General features: G+C 44.6%; 2 long non-coding RNA genes across 2 annotated transcripts; one reads left to right on the top strand and one right to left on the bottom strand.

Annotated features, from left to right (window-relative positions):
* Positions 1 to 1070: 1070 nt before the first annotated feature.
* On the top strand, positions 1071 to 4352 carry LOC121341497. Its single transcript, XR_005953435.1, has 3 exons — positions 1071 to 2664; positions 2823 to 2901; positions 3159 to 4352. It is a non-coding gene; the product is annotated as an uncharacterized LOC121341497 (long non-coding RNA).
* Positions 4353 to 7412: 3060 nt separating this feature from the next.
* Positions 7413 to 22451, bottom strand: LOC121341498. Its single transcript, XR_005953436.1, has 3 exons — positions 20298 to 22451; positions 17342 to 17740; positions 7413 to 11947 (listed from the first exon to the last, which is right to left on the bottom strand). It is a non-coding gene; the product is annotated as an uncharacterized LOC121341498 (long non-coding RNA).
* Positions 22452 to 24581: the final 2130 nt, after the last annotated feature.

Below are 24581 nucleotides of genomic sequence, written 5' to 3'. Positions count from 1 at the left end.
CTGCAGTGAAATGTGAGCAGATGAAAACTGGAAGCAATCATGCTAAACACTCCTGAGGCTTTACCCTTCCAAATGTTTATGTTTATGTGGCTCCTGTTTTGATCACCTGCTTGCAACTGAGTGTTTTACCTTTCCTCCTTGGATTTTAAGGGAGCAGCAGACTAATAAAGGGATTTCTCTTCCTCCTCTGTTCTCATACCCTGTTTGGAAGAGTAGTGAAATGTCCTGGCAAGCAGATCTGAAGCAGATCCCTAAGCTTTTGGGAGACCTAATGAGGGTCTCTGTGTTGTGTGTCCAGCACACACAACAGGATGTCAGACTAGAAATGGGAGTTTTGGTGTTGTTAAAATGTGAGAAAAATAAATTTTTATTTCCTCTCTTCATAAACACCAAACTTGCTCAGCCCTGCACCTTATGGTGGCCTGTGCTTAGGTCCTTGGTGAGCCTGGCCTTTCCCAGTCCATCCCTCATCCTCCAACACATTTTCTGTGCAGTTAGACAGCCTGGGGCTCTGGGTTAAAACAGGAGATTTTAATGGGATGCCATTCCACTCCCTGGTACACATCATCCACACTTTGCTCACCACAGGGGACGCTCCTGGGGGCTGATATTTCATATCACCACCTTGCCATGCCCATCTATGACAGGGAGAACATTTTAGTCGCTCGCCTCGTTGGGTTGCAAACCTTTATGAACACTGCAACAAATATCCCCGGTAAGTGGAAGATTAATTTCTGTACCACCTGGCAGCAAGCTGTGGATTAGGCTGCTGTCCCTCGTGTGGGTTTAATGTTGGAGGAATGGGGCACTGGAGCACCCAGACAATCAGCCTTTTGTTTAAACAATGAGCTTCTCGGTCTCGTTAGCCAGCGCTCTTAAATTTTCATTTTATTCTGGAATGCAGGCTTGTGTGATGTGGAGAATTGCTTCAGCACAGAGAGACTGCAAACCTGTTCAATTAAAGGAAATGCTCAGATCCAGCTGTTGGAGTCCCATGAATGCCAGTACTCCTCACAGGGTAAGACCAGCGCACTCTGCCCTTGGAACAGATACGACGATTTGCGCCCTAATTCTCCTGAAAAAAAGAGCCTTTGTTGGGAGAGGACGACTGGGGAAAGGAGGAGGAATGCAGAGCGTGTGCAGAAAATGCTCAGTGAGACCAAGTTTTCCGCAGATAACAGAGAGGGCTCTATAGCATGAGCCCGGTAACGAGGCACCACCAGAAGCACGTACGGTACAAGCTCCTGTTACAGCCATAGAATTGTCTTGTAAGTTTTGTAAATGCTTTCCTCTCATGAAAAAACATATGTTGTGGAGTAACTTACCCTGTGCTTTCACTTCCAAGGAGCAGACCAACAAGCACAGCCCTGGTGTGTGACCATACACTGCACTATTTGTGCCTGGGCATTTGGTTGCCTCAGTTTTGGTGAGAAGTTTCTGCACCCGTGTGTAGATGGCAGAGGTGATGGGGCAGTGTTGGATGGTCACCTAGATATGCCAGATGTTTTTGTACAGGTCTTTTTATAAAAACCCTTTCATATCTTTTATGTATATCTACACTTACCAGTAGACATTATATATATATATATATATATATATAATTTATCTAAATATCTAATATTATATATATTTATACATATATATTAAGGGCTGTATCTGTTTCAGTAGGTGCTGAATACACTTCATTTACAAACGCACAGCAGCTGACTTAATGCTCATGTCTTAAGCAAGAGCTGAGTGTTCCCAAGGCTGAGGCAGGGGAAGGAAGACATTGGAATGGAATAAACCACACGAAGAAATGATGGGCTTCACCTGAGTGGCAGAAGCCATCTCCCTACAGGCACCTGGAATCCTCACCCCAGAGCAGGGGCTGGTAACCTCTTGTCTGACTTCAGGAACCATCGTGTCTCTGAAAATGCAGTTTTCCCCACTCCTGCTGTTGTTCCTCCCTCAATCTCACTTTGTTGACTGTTTAAAAATTGTGACATGAGTGCTTTAAAAAGATACTAGGCACAGTTTCAGTTGCTAAGGTGGAAATGGGTTTCTGACTGGCCCTCAGTGGCAGGCAGGCTGCTGCTGGCTGCAATTGTGCCTTTTGTCACACAGGCTAAAAGAGAAAAGATTGCATTTTCATTTACTAGCTGGGCCTGTGAGGTGCACAGGATTGCATCCTGTGCTGAACTGGATAACAAAGTCTTGATTGTTAACTGACTGCCCCAATTGTCTTTTTTAAGTCAAGTATAGGTCCATCTTCCCCCTTACATAGCTATATATATAAATATGTACACATATGTAAATACATGTACTTATGTGTGACTGGGTTTGTATGCGTACAAATACACACATGTATTTATAGATACATCATTTATGTGCATGTTAAAAAATATATAAATGCCTGACTTTGTTGCCAGGTTGAGAAAGGGCTCTGGTGCTTTAAATCAGTGCAGAAGATGAAGCAGCTGTTGGGTCAAATCTTTGCAGCTTTTCTGTTGTGTGATTCTTGTTTCAGGCAGCAGCTGAGCCTACAGGCTCTGTGCAGAAATTTTGCTGAAGAAATCCTCTCTGCACGTGGCCAGCAGCCTGAATCAGCCTTTTCTGGTGGATGGTGAAACAGTGGAAGACCTTTGAAGGGAATTGCTACCATGGGGTTTGTCTGGCTGTGAGGTATGTACAGCACTCCCTACCCCTGCTTCATCAATTTGTTGTTAAAGTGTATTTTATAGACATATTGCTAGCAACAGATTGAAGGAGCTGCTTTGCAAATCAAAAATAAATAATTCTAACTGTCTGCATGATATGATCTATATGTGGTTTTCTTTCAGGTAAGTTAAAATGCAAGACCAGAGACAGTTGTGGTCCAGCTGATGAGGTGGTATATAAATCAAGAGCTGGGACACTAAGGTGAGTGGGCTGAAAATAAACACTTAATGCCTTCCTGCACTGTTCCTCTGTGTTTGAGGCAACTGAAAATGGGTTAAACAGTAAAAAACAGCTCCAGAGCCCAAGCTTTACTGAGTTTTTGTCTCACTGACTAGTGTAGAGGCTTGCCACACCTCTCCTACAGCAGGCTGGGAGACTGACCCTCCCTTAGAGTTATAAATCCAGGTTGTTGCAATAAGAAATGTCTCTAACTATTATTAACCTTGCTTTGGATTTAGGTTTTTTGCAGATGTGCTTCTCTGAGGAGGAAGAGGGGATGACTTGGCTACAGGAGCTGCAGTTCTGTCCCAGCCCAGCTGGACATGTTCCTGCACCCTCAGCATCTCTCCTGCTGCTGTGGGGATGCTTGCATGAGAGCAATCTGCCAGCCTGCACCTTCACCTGCAGGGCTGTGGCTCCTGCAGCCACAGAAACCTGCTCCTGTGCGCAAGGAGAGTGTTAGGCCACCCTTGACAGAACCAGGGCTGTGCTGTGAAGGGGAGTGGGACACAGAAAACCTTTCCAGCCTTGAGAAACCAGCGGCACTGCAGGCAGAATCCTGTTGCACAGCAGCCAGACTGGCTGGCACCCCAACAGGGCACTTCATCCCCAGACAGCTGCAGCTGGCCATGAAACAGCCATGCTGGGCAGGGCTGGAGCAGGCTGCAGGGCAGCTGTGGGGGGAATGCAGCGGCACCCAGGGGTGCTGCTTCCTGCACTGCACAGACCACACGTGCTGTACATGGGAGACACAAACCCCTCGTGCCTGCCCCAGGTGCACACCACGCTGGAGACACAAAACACACAGCCCCCCTCTCCTGAAACACACACCATCCCTGCTGCACAGCACTTCCACTCTGCTCACGGGGCAAGCAAAGTAGGGGTGTGCTGCAGACATGGGGTACAAGGCACATCAGCCAGCCTCGGGGGGCAGGGTCTGCGTGCTACTCCTGCTTTGCCGGTTCAGGTTTCCCAGCCCCTTTCTTTCTTGTGCTGCTGGGATTGACAGTAAGCAAAAGCAGAGCTCAGCACATCCACCCTGGGCAGTACAGCAGAGAAAGCAGCATTCACCATTTCCATTCTTTCCTCTGCCCATCACCTTTAACCAAACGCCAAACAACATCCATGAGATTTGTCTTAGACCATCTCAGCCTTCCCAAAAGGCTTGTCCTGCTGACCCTCAGTAATATCAGGATGCATTCAAGTCTTGCTTGAGGCAATGCTGTGCCTGGTGGTTCACACTAAACCATGCACAGTGCTAAAGACACAGCTGGGTAACTCAGGAGCAGAAGGTTGTTACAAGCTGGAGACTGACACTCATTACCCCCAAATATTTGATAACAGTGGTTAATTTCAATGTCCTACCTGAGTCACTTGTTTGAAGCCAAGTAACCAAAACCAACAACAACAAAAAAAGCTTTTATACCTTAGCATTATGGTACAGCAACCATCCTTCTGCAGTGTGGGCTTCAAGTTGGTTGACTTAATTCAAAACTGTCTGGTCAAAGGCAGTTTATTTGCCAGGTATATGCACCCTTTCCCAAGTAAAACATTCCATCTCAGTAAGGGGGTTAACAATCCACCCTCTCACCCTCAGGAGAAGCAGATGCCCACTCCAGCACTCTCAGCAAACATTTCCTCCACAGCAGCAAGTCAGAGGCAGCCCCCAAACAACTCTCTCTGTGCCTGTGCTGTGGCACAGCAGATGATCAGCTAGGGAAGAGCCAGCCTGCTCCCCTGTGTAACCCAACTCCCCCTGCCACAGCCTGGGTGTTTCAGCTGTGAGGGAGCCTTAGCAGGAATGCTGCAGGACAGTGCTCCTGCCTGCTGAGCATAGCTTTGATGGTCACACATCTCCCTTCTAGCTGGAGGGACTTGCATGGCCAGCAGGCAGAGACCTGCCTTTCTCACATAACTGCTCCTGGTGCTGTTAATAAACCAAGCCTGGAGCAAGAGCTGTATTTTGATTGATCCTGGACAGAGTGACACACCAGGTTTGCTGTGGTGGAAGCCTGCACCTTAAAAAAAAAAACCAAAACAAACTAACAACAACAACAAAAAAAACCCCACAAACAAACAAACAAAAACAACAACAAAATGCTATTAAGCACAATAAAATGTTGCATGTTCTCCTTCAGGGTGGAGGCCTGTGCTGGGGCTGAGGAGAGCAGGACAGACTGTTTTTGGGGATTTTTTAATCGTTTGTTTATGTATTGACTCAGAACCAGGTGAGGGCACTCTCCTCCCCTCTGGAGTCCTTCAGCATCTGAGTGTCACTTGCTCTGTTCACCAAGAGCCACCCACCAAAAGTCACTCCCAGCTTGTGACCATCAGCAGCACATGTCCTTGGAGTTCACTGGGGAAAAAACAACTTTTCCTGCAGAGTTTATGAAATTTGGAAGCAGTGAACAGCTCAGAATTTGCACAAAAGGAGTGCACATCTTCAGTGAAACCAAAGCATGAAAACCACCTCTACCAACACTCTTCTGAGGTACCAATGTCATGAGTATCAACAACAGAGTGGCACTAGGTGGGTTCTCCCGGCCTTGTCAAAGGGAAAAGACTCTGGGGATCCTTTGTCATTTCTGATAAAGGTTTTAAATTACACATCTAGCTCCTGTTTACGAAGGGATTTTGACACCAATGAGAAAGAATGCTGTTGGTGGTAGGGGTGAGGGGGACCTGCATGCCTGGCTGGTGAAGGGTCACACAACGTGTGACAGGTAACACAATGTGTGCTGGTGACTCTTCCCATCCTGAGACTCAGGCAAATCCACTGCAGCCTGCTGGCCATCACAGGAAGCCTCACAAGTACGGACACAGACCAAAATCAAGTGCAATCAAATAAAGCAGTAAGTTCTCCCAAAAAAAAAAAAAATAATTTCAGGTTATTACAGGTACAATCTAGCATAGCATAACACCAGCTCAGGGTGCCATGAAGTCAAAACACCTACTGAACTACCACCACAACTCGAGTTTCTATGAAGTACTGAAGTTTGTATCTCTAACCTTGAGTCTAATGCAGCTTAAAGGCAAGTTTCCACATTACACCAATATATTCTGACATGCGTGTGCTAAGGTGCACAATACTTAATATTTAAACACACTCAGACACCTGAGCAGAGTTCCAGAAACTGAACAAAAGCATCTTTATAGGTTATCTAGGTTATCCCACCATTATTTTGTAGTGAAAAATACATCCACAATGGTCCCCATAGATTTATGTGCCTCCATACCTGATCCATGCTTGCCAGCTACATAATGCACTGTATTGAAGCCCCTGTATTTGTGGAGTTTGCAAATAAAGCAATGCTGGACAATCTTATTTCCAGGGACATCTTTTGTGTTGTCTAAACTTACTCCTTTTCTTTGGCATTTCATTTTTCCTTCTCCTTTGATTGAGGCCAAGCAGACAATTTCCTTCATTGCCCCCCCACCTTGGGTGTCACCTGTTCTAGACCCAGGTGTGGATTTAATCCCAGTGATCCAGAGGAAGGAGCAGCCTCCTAGCTCTTGGGACAAAGAAGGAAAATTAAGTCTTTCTGGTCTTTCTTTTAGTGAAGGCAGCTGGTCCAAAGCTATTGCTAGGTTAGAAAAAGTACCTTTATTAGCTGTAACCATCCCGTGTGGAGGGCTGGACTAGAGGTAGTCTCAAACAGTGGGCAGAGGAGTCAAGCAGAAAATCCCCCATATGGAGTCAGTAACTCTTATCCTGTGACCCAGGAGACATCATTCATGTTGCAACTTGGATGATATTTCTGGAGTGAGCCATGAATTAATGGCTGGCCCCATGCCCCACAGAATGCATTCCTGTTTGTCACCGACTGCCACCCAGGGCACTGGGGGCTTGATGCTTGTTGTGGACACAGCCACGTTAGCCTGATGGAGTCCAGACTGACAACTGCTTAAAGAACTAAACTTGCCCTTGTGCATCCTGCAGGAGAATGATGGGCATCATCCAGTAAAGCCTCAGTACATGCAGTAGTCAAATATACCTTTGCATACTTAGAAAGGTAAACCTAGGTTGTGGGGTTTTAGGAAACTAGAAGTTTTTTCTGCTTCTTAATATATTTATGTGATATTCTGTGACAGCTGCTTATCTGTCACAAGATACAGTCTGGCTGTATTGATCTAATCACCTTGATTAGCACAGGTTTATTCTCATTACCATGTGGCATACAATCATTTATCCCCAACCTCAAAAGCAGTGGGGGCAAAAAGGAACAGACCCCTTGTTAGTCATCCTCAAATGATGAAGCTTGTATGGAAATTATGGCAACACAACCTGCCATTTAATGTACAACTTCATTTTCCAGGGGTTTACAGAATTTTTGTCAGTCACATTGCAACAGTATCATTTGCTTGGGCCCACTGTTTGAGACTACCTCTAGTCCAGCCCTCCACACGGGATGGTTACAGCTAATAAAGGTACTTTTTCTAACCTAGCAATAGCTTTGGACCAGCTGCCTTCACTAAAAGAAAGACCAGAAAGACTTAATTTTCCTTCTTTGTCCCCAGCGTGCAGCTACGTAACATGTTCTGGAAACTTTGAGTATTTGAAACAAGAGATAGTCATTTGTCTTTATGGGCTGCATCAAATGGTGGATTTAAAACAGTTGGGAGCATACAGAGCAAGAGTAGGAACGAGGAAACTTGGTTTGCTTCCTTGGTAACAAAATCTACAGCACAGCAGGAGAACAGAGCATGATAATTAGGGAATTACAGCTGTTAGTCACAGAAAATATGCTGCAGTTGCAGGTCAGGGACCTGAGGTTGTAGCACAGGAAGGAAAACTGTAATTTAGAGTCTTCAAGGAACTCACTGCATGCATCAGACTTCTAGTTACTTATAGCATCTCTACACCTGTTTTCCAGGGTGGAAATCCAACAGACAAGAGCAGAGATCAGCAACAAGCCACCAAGGAAATAAAGTTTCCCTACAATAGCTAGGAGAAGAACTATTTTTAATGAGAAATGGATATTCCATTGACTCTTGTTCATCCTCCCTCTTTCTAAGCAGGACAATCAGATGTGTGAGCTTTAGGATGAGGGAGATGACAAACTTGATCCACGTAGATATTCTGGGAGCTAGCATCTCCCTTAAGAAGCACCAGTTGTTCCAAGGGATGAAACTGGGCTTGGCTTGGAGACCTCTGTGTATTAACCCAGAGCCTTGTATTAGTTTCCTGCAAGGCAACTGAAAAGTTCCTGAAGGGAACTGAAGAATACAAAAGGAAATACAAGCTTCACACTGAATGCAACACCACTTGATTTTCCTAGCCTTCCCCTTAAAAATTACTACCTCTAATCAAGTGCTCAAGAACAAGTCCAACAGATGCCCTCAATAACATCATTAAAGCCATTCTGCCACAAGTCTTTAAAAGGAGAGGACCAGCTGGTATAGTTAAAGCAAATCTATTACTTGTGCTTTACTGTAACCTTTGATCCAGCTAAATCCCCCATAAGAAATTCCTCACTGCCATTCCACTCAAGAGAATTTTTATTCATTTATTTTGCCCAGTCTCCACCTTTTTTCCAAACTGGTCTTGTCTGAGGTTTTGAGATAATATTTCTTTCCAAAACTTCTAGTGTGCAGAAAAGCATCTTTCTTACTTCTCTGTCCTTAAATTAAGTTGTTTCAGAAACAAAGAGTTGACTCTTACAGGTGACAACTGCATCATGAGGGACCTTGAGGGAACCTAAACTTGCTGAGGAAGAGAAGATACACCGACCACTCCCTGAGGCTGACCAAGAGCTGACAGCTTCTTTTCTTCAGACCTGCACCTGTGCTGCCCAACCACACAGCTCAGATTCAGAGGCCAGTGCCAGGAGAGCTGAGACCATGAGGCTCAAGGTCCTCCATAAGGCATAACAGCTCATTCAAGTGATAATGGACAAGACTTTCAGCATTTGCTTGCTGTACCAGTTAGCAGCTTTACATCACATCTCAGCCAAACTCATTCTTTCCATGGAAGAGCAGCTATTAATAACTTCCTACCACCCAGTCCAGCCTGCTGACCAGTAGCCAGGCCTCCCTAGTTCTCCTTGAAGCCTGGCAGCATGCCATGCAGATCAACTAATTCAAACTATTCTGGACAGGAAGATATTTCAGTGTCCTAGACCCTCAAGCTGTCCTAAGCTAGCCTCTGTTTCAAAGGAGTATTGCATGATTCACCCACTGTTCTCCCTTGGGTGAGGTGTCACAGCAAGAGCTCAGAGGTGACCAAAGCCCCTGGGCTCTGGAGTAAAAACCTTCCCATGGTACCCTACCAGCTCTCTGGATGTCAAGTTTTCCTGACCTTGTAAGCTCTGAGGAACAGTGGGAAGCACCTATGCTCTACCAAAAGGGTAAAACACTTTTATTCCTGGTGAGCTGCTCACCCTAGAGCCTTCTCCTCAGTCAGAGTTAGGTGTCAGTCAGATGGTTTATGCATTTGGAGGCTGGGGCAGTTGTGCCAAATGCTGGCAGAGCCTTTCTCCTTGCCCTGTCTCTGGTCAGCACAGACTGGCAAAGGCAAGTTGGCTCCCAGTCCTTACTCAGACGACAGCCTGAGTTCTCCACCTTACTGAGACACAACACCTCAAAGGAGAGGCATTGCTGCCATTTGGGACAGGATTTCTTTACATTCAGAAGAAATATTAGCTGAAATGCAGCTCAGCTGTGCCCTTTTCACCAGAGCCATTTAACCGTAATAATGTGACATTTGGTTTTAAAGCCTTCCAGAGGAAGACTGCAATTGGCATTTTAGAGCCCCAGGCACTGACTTGCCCTAGATGTACCTGCACCCACTTGCTGGTACTTGTGCAATCATTCCTCTAGGGGAGACAAGGATTCACCAGGTCTTGGTGCAATGCACCCAGTTCATCTCAGTAAAAGTTTTGAGTCCAATCCTGATAGTGCCAAGTGCTTGATGCCATTTTTAGAAAGCAGAATAACTAAGTATTTAAGGACAGATCCTTCCCCAAATAGACAAGAAGAGCCAATCAGCAGCTGTTTCTCTGGAAAGATTTTGCCAACACTACAAATGCTCCATATAGAAGCAGAAAGGCACTACTTCTGAGCATAAATGCATGTTAGATGACATTGCCACTAAATATACCAGGTGACTGTTAGCACAATTGGTTTTCTTCCAGTCTGGTTCCCCTCTTTGGTGTGGGCAGCAAGGGCATCTTAAATGAAAAAGCCCCAAGATGAATTTAGTTTAATGACTGAGTGTGAAGGGGGGCAGGGAAGAAAGAAGGAGAACCAATATTAAGTGTGGAAACTAATACAAAAAGCTTCTGGGATATTAATAGTGTGCTGAACTAATAAGATGCAGTCAAAGCTATGAAGTTTCTGCAACACCGCAGCAGCTGCTACAGTGAAGTAAGGGACTAGAGTGGATCTGTGTATTTACAGCAGTTATCTGAAAGCCTGGGCATGTAATTCCACTCAGAATCCCCACCAACACAAATACACTAAAAGCAGACTGAAAAAGCTCCTGTAAACCCACTAAGCACAATAGCTAAAGTTTCCACAAGGAATAATTCGTAGCATTACAGTTATGCTCACAGAGATGGGCTAAGAACCTCTCTGGACTGAACAGAGAGCAGAAGCTCTTGCTGAGAACATGATATACTGTAGCAGCTCAAATACCTTCCAACCCTCTTGACTGCTAAAAACCCCTCTGGGACAGGAATCTGTAACATAAAGAAGTCCCATAGAATTTAGGCTAGAGAGTGACTGCTAAAAAACCTTAAATCCACATAGCTTTTTTGGTTTTTGTTTGATTGCTTGGGGGGCTTTTTGTGGGCTTGGGATTGGGTTATTTGGTTGTTGGTTTTGTTTGGGTTTGGGTCTTTTGAGGGTTTTTTGCATGCACCTACAGATGAGGTTGGTTTGTTTATGAAGAGATGAGACCAGGCATCCACCTCCTTCAAGTGTTTGAGAACAGGTCCGGTCAAAGGCAAATCCTAGGAGCCAGGATTTGGAGCTAGAGCATAGATCCCAGCACACACCAGACCAGGTGGGAGCCCCCTACATGAGCTGGCAGATGGCAGCAATTTACAGCTCGCTGACATACAGCTCTTCTGTACATACCCCCACAGCCTCTCTGAAGGCTGAAGAAGGCTACGAGATTGAGAATCCCACAAAGCACAAGAAAGGCAGTGCCTGGTTAATCCCACACAAGAGCTGAGGGAACAATTCAACCCCCTGTCCATACAGCACCTGTCATGCCAAGGGCACACCAGGAAAAACTGCAACCACAACAGCAGCACAAATGCTGCTCTTGCCCAGAAACATCACAGCTCTGGGTATGGAGCAGCATCCCACTATGGAATGAGTGAGTAAGCATGTAACATGAATTTATAATGGATTTGAGAGTAAATGAACGTGGTCTCTACACAACAAGAGATTGAGGTCGCAAACAGCATCACCATGATCCCCTTGGACTCCTCAAGATAAGCAGTAGCCCAAGAGTATCTAAAGCCCTAACCTGGTTGACTATTGCAGTAAGAGCTCTCTGAAGGCTGAACAGCAAGCTAATGTTAGATAGCAAGATATTAAGAGAGGAGTAAATGCCATTTCTTTAAGGAAACTTTAGAGAAGAGTGACAGTTTTGAAGACTCATTTTAAGTTTTCATCACTGGCAGGAAAGAGGAGCAGTCAGGTTACTTAATTGCTGTTATGACAATTATCAAATGGAAGAGACCAGTGACTTGAAGAGAACATTGCAGTTCAACAGCAAAATTCCACTCTGCTTTTCACTAGGTGTGTCCAATTACTTCCAGTATAAATTAGCTAGACCGTTGAAAGCAGGTTTGCAGAAAATGAGTTTAATGCTATTATGAAGTGGGGGAAAAAAAAGAAAACAAGGAAAGATTTGTCTCCCATTAAATAGTCACAAAAGTTTAAAGCTGTGTTGAAGATCTCTCAGACACTGCAGAACCTTTCAGAATTCCTATCTGCTTCACTGGAAAGATTCAGGATTCCAAGGAAAGATCCGGGATTCCAAGACAGCACTTGATGTTAACTTTGTGCAGCAGTCCTAGGAATGAAAAGCAAGAACTTACCAGGGTCAGCTCCAGTAAAGCTGACTTCAAAGTGTGCTTTCAGGCTGCTGAGCAACTGCAGATGCAGGCAGATGGCTCATAACTATTCTACCAAATTACTCACACAAATTGTTGCTAATAGAGTCATGCCATCAGTATTACAAGCCCTGTCCCCAGTCCCACTGGGCTCAGTGACCATTCATGTTCCAAACTAACAAGTCAGCACCTTCAATTAGGCCAGAAGACAAGTAAGGAACAGAAAACAGGAGTGATACCATGCAACTCTACCTTGTGTAGTGTAGGTTGCAGTTATCTCTGAAAGTTTAGGCAATACTGCTGAGTCAGACAAGCTTCTCCTAGAAAAACTCATGTGTTTCTATTGTACTGACATGCAGAAAAAGAGCCTCATCCTGTTTGTGATACTCAGCTCCGACAAAAGCAGAGGTACACACATCAACCTGTTTGGAATAGGGGACTTCAAAAGCAGAACACCCCAAAACCTTGGTGAAAAAATGCTTTAAACATTTCCCATATGGTAAAACTGCTCTCTAAGGGTTGTTGTCTTTGCTCCCAACTGGGCCATTAGCTGCCTGGCCACCATGAGACTTAACACTATTCCCTGGAAGCAGAAGAACTGGGACCTGTTCTTTCATTATCAGAAAGGGACAGGGAGGGAGCTGGATGGAGGGCAAACAAGAGCCCAAAGCACTCCCATCTCTAGTGCTCTTATTGCCTGCATTGTCTCCTTTTTGAGGGGAATTAACTCTGGGGAAAGCTTGGTCATTTGGAACAGTGCTGTGACCCCACACTTTGCCTTTTGGGGGATGGGTGGAACCAGACTGGGCTCCCAGCAGTGCAGGGTGAGCCATGCACACATGACTGAGATAGGAAGAGACACTAATGAAATGTTCAGGGTTTTCTCAGACCATCCTGTCATTTGGCATAAGAATCACAGAGGAAACTGCTCCTCCTTACCTGAACTGAGCATTGAAAATACTCAAGCTCCGACATTCAATGAGCACACACCTGCTCAGGCTTGCTGGTCATGAATTTAAACCCTGTATAAGTTAAACTTCAGTTGTGGAGTCATGAAATAAAATAAGTGTTGAAAGCACAAGTAAAGTAAAAGATAAAAATGTTCACAAGGAAATGGGCAGAATGACCAGACAAGAGAAACTGAGACAAACAGGTCAGAGAAGTGATATCAGCAGAATTATTTGCAATATTGAGAGTTCACATACAAACACTAAAATCAGAAATTTACCTACCCTACAGGAAGATCAGACATCACATTTCTATTTGGTTCCATTTAATCTCACAAGTATCAATTGGAATTGGACTAGATGATCACTGTAGGTCCCTTCCAACTTAAATACTCTAATTCTCTTCCACTATGATGATCTCCAGACAAGGGAACCTGGGCACTGTCACAAGACTGCACAACATCACAGGATTATTTTCCCCATGTACAACTTTCTGTTTTTTTGAAATTTTTGATGTCCCACCAACCAGAAGGAGACTTCCAAGCTATCACAACAGACCTATTCTAATAGAAAGTTATTTTATTGCTTTAAGTTCGACACAGTGCAGAAGTTGCATGAGCAGAATTGTTAATGGAAAAAAAAAATGTATTTTTTTATTATTCTTAGGAATAACAAATTTGATCATTAAAATTAAAGTTCACACTTCAATTTTAAAATATTTTAAAGAAACACTGGCTAAGAGGCAAAGGTGACAGCAAGGTGAAGTTTACTATTACACTCATTTCTGTCCTTATCTCTTGATTCCTGTAGCATCTTTCATTTGATTGTCCAATGAAGAATCAGAGGAAACAATGAGCTTGCATCCCCTAAAAAAAATTCCTAGTGATGAGCAATCTGTTCTTTTGGTGCTCATTTGGTGTTTTTGCTAAATGCTCCCATGATGTGGTGAAACCCTAAATGATACCAACCAAGCTCCACCAGATTTTTGGATGCCTTTTGGAGACCTTGCAACACCCCCGTGCGGTTAAAAAAAGGATCTTGGCTCATGCCACCCACCACTGAAACAGACACCCTCAGGCTGGGATGAAGCAGCTGTATGACACCACGCAGCAACACTTCACAGCATTTTAGGGTAGAAAGCAATTAACCTTTGGCTGAATCCCCTTAGCTCCAAGCTACAAAAGGAGTGTTTGTTCTGTTTTCTTCTCTACCCCCCACCTCCCCCTAGGCTGCACGGCTCTGGTGTTCTCATTAGCTCACTGCCCAGGCTGCTCTCTGGACCCTGAAATGGAGAACAACAGTTGTCATCAAACTAATAGGCTGTTTATCCAGATATTAATTTTGTTTTTTCTTGCTTCTGCTCCAGAGTAGTGGCAGCTGATTCCAGTAAAATTAGGGTGAGGTTGCAGTGCACTGTTTCTGGTGGGACAGTAAATACACTGGAGCTGAGATCTACTTGAGGCCTCAGATGTACTTTGCAGCAAATTAAGGGAATTTGGGCAAGGTCCTCTTTACAGGTATGAAGAGAGTAACTACTTCAGCTGAGGGAAGATATCTTTCAGCCCTCTACTGTTTCTTTCTGGGTTTGATTGAAATTTTGAAATTTAATCCTACTTCTGCACTCACACAGAACCTTCATCCTCAAGTCCTGCCCTAAGACAAAGCTTCCCAGAATCCAAGTTTGACATTGACATTGCGGAAGCCTGGTAATCCCCCCAAATGTCCCTTAGATTTTTAACTCCTGAATGAGCATCCTGTATAGCACAGGCAAAAAATCAATGAATTATAAAATCTGAAGGCAGTTAGTCAAAGGAATATAAACTGTGTTTGATCCCCTGACTTCACCCTGAACATGTATTTCCAACGTCATTTGCTGCTTATCAGCGTCACTCCGTTAGTCTTCCACTCCCTTCCGTAACAAAGCATGTTCCTAAACACACACAGTTTTCAGCTGCACCACTTCAAGCAGTTAGAGAGCACTCTGACACCTCCATTCCAGTGCATGCTTCTAACATCAAGCTTCAGCAGAGGTGCTCTGCTATGAGCCATCAGAAATGGGAAGATGTGGCTGAGGCTCTGGAGCACTGGGCAAGGACAGCCAGAGCAGCAACAGCCAGTGAGCTGCAAGGGGAGGGTACAAAGCCAGCCTGACACAGGGGCAACATAGCTGGAGCTCTGCTAGGCACCCTCAGGAATGGTCTTTCCAGAAAGCTCTGGCATGGCCAAGACCTGCCTGGTCACAGGACCTACCTGCAAGTGCACATCCCCTCTAAGTGGGCAGGAGGAACAAGCCCACTGCAGATCCTCAGCCCTAGGCCAAAATCTGTTTTCCTACCTTTTGTTTCCTTCACCTGCATGACATGAAACCTTCCACCAGCCCTTCCCAAACAAATGTTCTCAGCTGAGGTGCTGTGAGAGTAGATCTGACTATAACTTGACACCTTCCCACTCCTATCTTGGGTCTGGTGTCATATTCAGACATGAGTGATACATTCATCTTTTCCAGTGCCTGAGGACAACATTTTGCCTTGGTTATCTACAGAAAAGCCTGCTGTAAATGCTCCTTCTGCAGGCAAACAAGAGTCAGAAAACAAAGTGAGTGAAAGCAATGCTTCTCCTAAGGCCAGCCTCACTAGAGAGATGCAGGCAGGAAAGGAGAGCCTGCATTAGCAGATACCCTGCTAGTGGGCTAAAGGGGAAGGAATCCATAAAACCTCCAGGCATTCCAGCAGCTTGGGTACCCGGGATCACTTTCATAGTTTAGGAAACAGTTTCATCTCAACCCCCACGAACTGACCTTGGCAGAACACCGAAAGTTTGCACATAACAGCCATGTTTGTGCCATGAGTAATCCAGTCCTCTAAGCTAATGCTCCATTTTGCTGGTGGAACAAAATATCTTGTTATCATGTGAACTACATCACACTAAAATGATATTTATGAGAATCCCCTAAGTCCACTTAACGAGATCCTTCTACCCATGGATTTTCATCATTTTATGCATCTTCACGTCTTTCCCACATAATTCTTGTTTTAGACATTACCACATTTTTCTAATACACCAGAAGCAAAGCATACATGCTCAGGCTGAAACAACAGCCTGTGCTGGACATGAAATGGGGGAGTCTCTTCTTCAGAAACAACCCAACATGAATCTTCTGATTAACCACAACCCAATGAAGGAAGAGATATATACATACCTCAACAACATATATGGTCTTATAGTAACACCTTCCTTTTTCTTTTCCATTTGTTGAGGTTTTTGCACACATTCAGAGCTAATTCCATCCATTAGCAATCCAGGTTAGAGACTCACTAACACCTGGACATGAACATGACAGGACACTATTGCCTGCTGCTGGCCAGCAAGGGAAGGAACAGCACACTGGGACAGCCAGGAGCGGGAAGTGTTGCTTCCACACTTGCCCTCTTAACCCAGTCAGCTGGATTAAAACATGAGAATAATGCATTTAGGCATTTCTAGCTAAATTGTGTTTCTGTTTTTCATGAATTTTGTGTTCCCAACATAACTACAGTAGTTAAGTAGGTAGTTACAGAAACTCTTCAAAAGGAAGAGGAAAAGCTTACACAAAATTAAGCAAGCAGAGAGAAAATTCAGGAGCCTCATCCTATAAATGCTCCAAGATGGCACATCAATGCTCTGCACTTCCATCTCTTGAAGAAAAAGCAACTTCAGAAAGTAATTTATGCCAATTACATTAAAATTAGAACAGGTACCTTACCTGTATTAATCACCTTGTAACCAGTTCAGAAGCCCTCTGAGATATAGCAGTTTCTGGAAATAAGAACTAGTGAACTTGGCCAAAGAAGCTGTAACTTGAGGAGTGGGAGCAGAGTGAAATATTTCAAAGCCAATGAGGAGTTTGAGCCCAGTGGAAGAGAGATGCCTGTTTTTCTAATGAGTCAAGGTGCCCATTTCTAGTGCAGCTGGACCAGGTAACATGAAGTTTATATGTATTAATTATGTTACAATTCACTTACATTTAAAAGTCTGAAGAGAGAGCCCCTAGAGCCAGTGAGAAGCTGGCCTTGCCACAGCTAGATACTGAAGGAAGCAAAAGCATGAAGGGCAGATTTAATTTGTGGTATGTCTTTGAAGTTCTTGGGCCATTTGGCATTAGAGGCATCTCTAAGAGGCAAAAGGAGAAATAATGCTTTAAGAAATGTGTGACAGCCAAGTTCATATAGCTCCTGGCTTTGCAAGTTCTCACAGAATTAAGCACATTCACATGCATTAAAGGGTGGGTGTACAGACCATACCTTTGGCTGCATTAATAATATGCTGATTTGTATTGATAATATTTGTGGGCAACCCTTTTCTCCTGCCTCTTTCATGCAGACACTCCAATATAATGAACAGCTCATGGGTAGATGTTTCCAACAGTACCTGAGGCTTTGCCTTCCAAAACATCATTCACTGTGCCATGAATTCAGAAGTGCAGGACCACCTTGCATAGGCTGAGTGCTCTCCTTCACAAGGAACTTGGGATCCATGGGCACAAAGACAGGAGCTGATGTGCTGATGAGAAAGTTAAGGGGGACTGACGTTTTCCCAACATCAGGAACATTGCAGGTAGGACAGGGTCAGCAGTCCTCAGGCAGGGACCTAAAACCACAGCCCAGTTTATGTGTGCCTGATGCAGAAAGAGGGGCAGGCTGTGCCCAGAGGGCTGAGCAGCTGCACACACCACTCTGAGCTTCTGCAGCTTTTCAGCTGCCATTGTGCAACTGCAGCTTTTCAGAATGGAAACAGGACGACTCCCAATGGTTACTCATGTCCAAGTCACTGCAAGGAAAAGAAAACACATGCTCTGTTCTAGTTGTCCCTGTGCAGATAGTGAGTGTGGGTGTGGATACATCACTGAAAAGCTGGGGTGAAGAACAGCCCATCCACAGGCAGGGCTGTAGTGGGAATTTACTCCTCTGGAGCAGAAAGGAAAGGCTCAGCTCACAGGTATCCCAAAAAGTGCAGCAGGCATTCTGCACTACCTCTGCTCCCTCCACACACACAGCCCAGCACACAGGCTTCCCCAGCCCTTCCTCTGCCAGACACAAACCAGCTTTTTGCCGTGTCAAAGAGAAAGAGGGAAGCAAGCTAAGAAGAAATGCACTCAGCCCAGTGTTATCTGGCAATGCTGAGTGAGAGAAGGAGTATGAAGCATCCAGTGAAATCCCACTGTGCAATAACTGACTGACAAGCCCCTGGAAGCTCTATAAAGTGTCCTTTCATTCTTGCCTGCCCTGGGATGGGCAGGTGCAGGCAGTAAGGCAGGAGTGTAGAAAGAAACTCTTAGCCCTCCAGACAGTATAGTCTCCAAAGCTGATATTATGGTCAAACAGCACAAGGCATAAGCCAGCCCTTCCCTGTCTGTCATCGTTCCTGCCTTATTGTCCTGGGCTTTGCTTTGTTCACGGGGAGCAGGCATGCTCCAGTTCTCAGGCACATGCCAGCAAAGGCGCTGGCGTGCTGCCCACCCTAAGTACCGTGTAGGCAGGATGGCGCCTCCGATATTTAAAACAATATTTAATGTTTTACATCACTGCAGGCCTGTAGATTATTTTCTAAATCCATGAAGCAACAGTGGATCAGCATGTGGTGCGTTAATGCTGCACAAGGAAATAATGCATGAGGGGGAGAGATTAGGAGGGAGCACTTGAAATTGCAGTTGGCATTAGCTATAGGGTAACACATAGCATGGGATGACCTGTTCATCCCAGGCTCCACAGTGCATTTAACAGCGCACTCCAAGAAAGAAACATACGTAAGAAAAGACTGCCCTAGAAGCAGTTTCACTTTTCTAGTTCTACCCACCCAAACCTTTGAGGAAAAGCTTCTTCAGGAACTACTTGGGAATCATTGTTTTCAGAACAGAGGACACAGGTCTAAACTGAAAACCTCAAATACAAGCCTGCTTCTCATGTACAAGAAAAAAATAAACATAATGGGCAGGGAATGACACCCTCTGGCTGATGACGTACCACGGACTCCAGGATTATCCTCACAAAGCATCAGTGGATCATTTCTGCTACTATTGTTAGAAGTCACCTTAAGGACCTGAGCACACACCGTTCAGCTTTGAACTGATTAAGGTAGTGGTATAAAATGTAAGAGTTCAAGAATGGTATTATAAAGAAAATATGTTACAGTTTTTAATCAGGAAGAAGTTGGCTCAAACCAAATGGAGATATCTTGACTCTCTGCCCAGTTCTATTTTCTTGTTCAGTGATCAACTTTGTTATGAAATTAATTTTGCAGGATTAGGGGTAAGTCCTTTTCCATTGCCTTATATTTGTCACTCATGAGGTGACAGCAAGGATCATAACTTCAATTCCAAAACAGAAGCCTGACAATATAAGAAGAATTTGTCCAAGATGAATGGTGAGGTTCACTGACCTCAGTCAGGTGACACAAGGCTCAAATAAATACTGCAGTTCAAAAAGCCATCATTTGCACACCAGCTGCTTAGTAGGCACTGAGAGGTGAGACTATCCCACAAAGATGGGGAGCTGACACAAAAACAGGGGTTAGCCTCTTTGGCACATGAGCAACCACCTCCAAAATGCAAAAGCCTTGGTTCCATTCAGACCCTAGTACAAGTACAAGTTGTTCTTGCCACGGTGACTATCCCTTTTCCACAGAGTCCCTTCAAGAAGAGGCTGAGGATTTAGCAATGGCTATCGGGTTGCAGTCACTGAGCAGAAGTGACTGAGCATACCATGAACATGAGATCCATCAGGGAGGAACATCCAGCCCTTCCCTGGAAGCAGGCACTGGCAGCAGAGCACCTTATATCTGTACCAAAAATCTTGGCTTCAAAGAAAGCCTAAGTGTACTCAAGAACATTTAATTACTTATCTGCACTTATCCTAAACTCAAGTAATGTTGGGCCAGGTTTGTCTCAGAGAGTCTTCCCAGCTTATTTGGGGTTGTCTATTTCTACCCAACGCAATTATGCCTTTTTAGTGTAAGAAAACATGTTACACATGCATGGGAATTCATGTACATGTCACTATGGTCATTCTTATCAGGTTTCCCACTTCATATCCTTCATTCAGTGGTCAGAACTATTTTTGGATGGAGAAACTTGAATTCAGACCCTCTTTCTGCTCTGCGAGGCTCACAGGAGAGCATCAACAGCTTTGTGACATGAATGCTAACCCTGCTGGATGTATTTAAAGAGGTAGGGATGCCCACACTCCTTCCCTCTTGGAGCTGCACATGACTTCTGAATTTTACCTTGCTAATTAAAAAGGAAAAAATCTCCAGACAAACAAACAAAAACAAACAAGCAAATAAGATCCCAGATTTCTTGCTGTTACTTAGAAAAAAAAATTAAAAATACCTGGAATTGAAGCAGTGTATTGGTCTTGGAACACATTCTGCTTTCTTCATTCTCTAAAGACTTCTCTGGTCCCAAAGGATTTTTCCTTGTCTGTACAACCATCAAACTGAAGAAAAATAACCAATTATTTGCACGCCTCTGGTTTTCAGCAGAAGTCTGCTCAAGAAAATCATTCCCATGTACACTTCCCACCACTTTTCCTCTTGGAAGAGGACTGAGTACAGCAGTCACCTTCTCTACTTAGATACAGTAGTGTAGCAAAACACATTTCTGAAGTTACCTGTGTCCTCCTAAGTGTCACTACCTCACATACAGTGCAACTTTTTGCACTGAACTTTCTATTTTACTTAATGGCATTTTCTTGTTATTTCTTTTTGGGACTCCCAACATTTGCTGGTTACAAAAATGCATCTAAAAGCTGTGGTCCAGAGACATACGCCTCCCTTATGACTCCAAGATTATTTTCTCTAAAATTTGATAGGGAGATGTGGACTACTTTGTAGTGTGATCCATTTCAACTGTTCTAGCAAGGTAGGTAACCCTATACTGTCCCAGTTTTATAAAAATCCAGGCAATTTGAATTAATAGCATAAAAGTATAGCACTTGCCATAAACACGGAACAGTTGCTTTATTGCACTTGTCAAATGCATTCCTCTCTTTGGTCACAGTTATGGTCGAAGAATTTAACAAAAAATTAACAAGCCCTTCACAATAAAAAGAAACTCAAAAAAAGTCAAAGCTGGAGAAAGCATCACATACCCTACATATTTGAACTCTTATGGTTTTTCCAGCCTGGTTCTCACTCTTAGTTCCACAAGTTTCTTGTAAGCAGCATCCCTTGTTCAATACAAATTCAAGTGGAAAGGACAGCAGAGAGGTGTCGAGAGACTCTGAGAAAAGTGAGCGGGTGCTGCACACAGGGTAAAGATCTGCCCTGTTTCTGAAGCAGGAACAGAAGCAGCAGCCACGAACAGAAAGGCAGACAGCATTGCCCAGGTCATTAACCTAGATGGTTCATCCTGTGCACAGCCATCTGCCCACAGCTTATCCCATATCCCAGGTATCCAAGGGGAGCCCACAGGCTGCCGTGCCCACACACAGCACAGCCAGAGCAGACAAATCCTGCAGCACTGCTGGCCCCACATCCTCATCCTGCTGCCAAGCCTCACCACCGGGGAAACACTTTAAAAATGTCTAAAAACTTCTATTTTATAGCAGCAGTCAAAGAACAACAATTAACAGAAAGAAATCTCTAGCACAATATTTAGAAAACAAACCCCTTTATTGTTAAAGTGCTACAAGCGAGCTGAGAAATTCACGTGTCTGCTACAGCAGAACAGCTTGACAGACCCACTATAAAACAAACAATTTACCATTTTGATGTGGCATGGTGGCAGTAGGAAGCATAATTTTATCTGCTTTTTCTGCAGTGACCTCTGACCCTGTGCATCATAATTTGAGAAGCAGCTGTGTACTTAGAGCCCCAACGCCCTGCTCGCTCCTGTGAGCCGGGCGCGGCGAGTGTCACTCCCGTGTCACTGCCGGTGATTAGCACAGCCACCGAGGAGGCTGCCACGGGGAAGACCCGGTGCCCCCTGCCCGAGACAGGTGCACACCGCTGTCACATCCCACACACGTGTGCTTTGGGCTTGTTACCACTGCTGTCATCAAAGCAGACTACATCGGACTGCCAGCAGTTGGAATTCAACATCTTAGTGGTGCCCATCAAAGGCTGATTTTCTTCCAAAAGTGTTGTAGGAACAGTTTAAAGATAAGGCAGTGGGGTCAAAGCAAAAGGTGCTGAAGGAATCCTTGTTTTTTCCTCAAACAGAAAACATAAAATGTCCTCATAAGAAAATCAATTTAAGGTCAGCAATAGGGTTTCTTTTCAAGTCTGTCACCAGCCTAGTAAAGAACTATTCTTTTTATGCAAAGTATAAAACTCATAATATAGCAACACTGCATGAAGGTTTTGCTGAAAATGAAAAGTTTAAGAACCAAACCATCCAATATTCACCAGTCATGGGTGTATTTCAGTAATCCTGCAGGCCCAGGGGTCCACATGAAGTCCTGAACACTGCAGTTACTTGAGAAAGGGAATCTCCATCACATTAGCATTTTGGCCCCAGTCCAAGAAAGCACTTAAGCATGTGCTTAACTTTAAGCACATGAGTGCTCCCACCCACATAAAAGGACCACTTATTCACTGAAAATTAAGCATCTGCAGAAATACTCTCCCGTATCAGCTTCTTTGCTGAGTATCTTACAGGATTATACCCTATCAAGTGACTGCCTGGAAAAAGAAAAAAACCACCACCACCTAAACAGAAGTTGACTTCGGGCAGGATTGCCAGGGGCTGCCTAAGCACATGTGGCACTCGGCTTTGGAGCCCCATGTCCTGCCCAGCTCTCACAACAGCTGCACAGCAGCGAGGAGCCTCTCCCGAGGCCAGCGCGTGTTCAGAGCTGCTGCCTCAGCCTTTGCTTCTGGTTCTAAAAAAAGTCATGTAAAAGCTATTGCCCCTGACCAAAAGCTTGCCTGCTTCTCTGAAGGCTGGGATGTAAAAGCACAGACCTGTCACAAGGCACTACAGTGCCTACATAAGGTGAGACCTGCTGCCAGTTAACACCAACGAGGTGTTAGGATGACAAAACAATCCACTACAGGCTGGTTGCTTTGTATCAATCCCTAACGACCTTAAATTATACATAGAAGGAGGTGGTGAAGGGGTAAGGGCACCTCAAGAATTAACGTATATGGGTAAGGCAGTAAAAAACAATTCTAAGCAGGCAGTAGAACAAAATTGTGTCAAGTCTCCCAAATGCATTTTTGGAAGATCATCAACCATCACAAATGCTAACACAGCAGAGTAATACTCATCAATCATCCTAATCAGCTAGAAATTACTCACAGGGATAGAACAGATATTCCATAAGAAAAGTCCATGCCCAAACACCCTGAAGCCCTTCCAGGATGTGAGCACTTACATCTCCCTCTTGCATGTTGGATCTCCCTCCTTGGGAAAGCAACATGGGTGCTGAGGGCCCAACCCCTTCAGTAGGAGCAATTGGGGAACTGCAGGCTCAGTTTTGTGTTGCACAAAAACCTCTTGCCTTAGTGCTACAAATTAACATTAAGGTTATCATGACTATTAAAGAGCGTGGAATTGAACCCAATCTGAAGTCAGAGCATAAACAGGACTCATCCCAGTTTAAGGAAAAGCAAATGCTCCTAATTCTGCACGAAGCTGTGCACCCAGCTGCCCCTGAGCGGAGAATTTGAGTCATTTGTACAATCTGGCCACCCACCACGCAGGTTTCCTACCTGCTGCTGCACACCAAGGCACACCCCGGTGCAGGGTCCAGCAGAGGCACCTGTCAGCCCCCTGATTTGTGAGCCATCTGACAGGGGCGGCCGCAGACGCTCTTTACAGCCTGGTGTCACTTCTGGCTGTGTGTGTTCCAGCTGCTGTGGTGGAGAGCTCCCTCCTTACCAATCCACATCAAAGGCTGTACCAACACAAACACACGAGGTTTACAAGTCGCTCAGCTGTGTACTATAACAAAGGTGTGCCTGGGACGCTCCTTAACATTTCTCTTACAGTGCCCAAAACTGGCATCAGCTTGTGTGAGGATGGAGGTCTGGGAGACAGGAACTAGCAGCCACAATGTTGGTGGGTGACTTTAAACAAGGCTGAGGAAGTGGTTTTGAATGTACACACACATTGTTCTTACTCAGCTTTCTATAGCAAATCAAATGCAACTGAGGTTTTTTTGCTACCTAATCAGATACACAGACTACTGGGTATCTGATGCATGAGGTGTGGGATGAAGAGCAGGCTGAAGCTCTTCATCCTGCCAAAGTATCAATGAAGCTCTTCAAAAGCCAAAGTATCATGCATCATTATTTTCCTGTGGCTCCTAGCTTCCAAGTTCCCAGGGAATATGACAATCATTTCCACATCTGACTATTTCATTTTGAAAAAAAATGTAAGCTAGACTTAACTATTTTCTTTCCATATGTGTCTGGTAGATATATTTATCATCAAGAGATTCTTCTCCTCCTCTTCCCCCCACTTAACAGCTCTTGACTTTGTGTGGCCCCTCCATACCAGCATATTGTTTGTGCTTTTTGCAAGACCCTACTTTAAAGTATGACATGTTTATGTAAGAGGCATTGATGGCTAACACAGGCTTCAGCTCAGTAGGGCATTTGGGATGGTGTCAGCGAGGAATGCTCTTCCCTGATTTATGAGCATGTTATAGTTATTCAGGTGGAGTGG

Source organism: Onychostruthus taczanowskii, unplaced genomic scaffold (assembly GCF_017590055.1).
Source record: "Onychostruthus taczanowskii isolate IOZ18803 unplaced genomic scaffold, ASM1759005v1 scaffold49, whole genome shotgun sequence".
Lineage (NCBI taxonomy): Eukaryota > Metazoa > Chordata > Aves > Passeriformes > Passeridae > Onychostruthus > Onychostruthus taczanowskii.
Note: the sequence above shows the minus strand (reverse complement) of the source record. Positions and strands in the feature narration are given on the sequence as shown.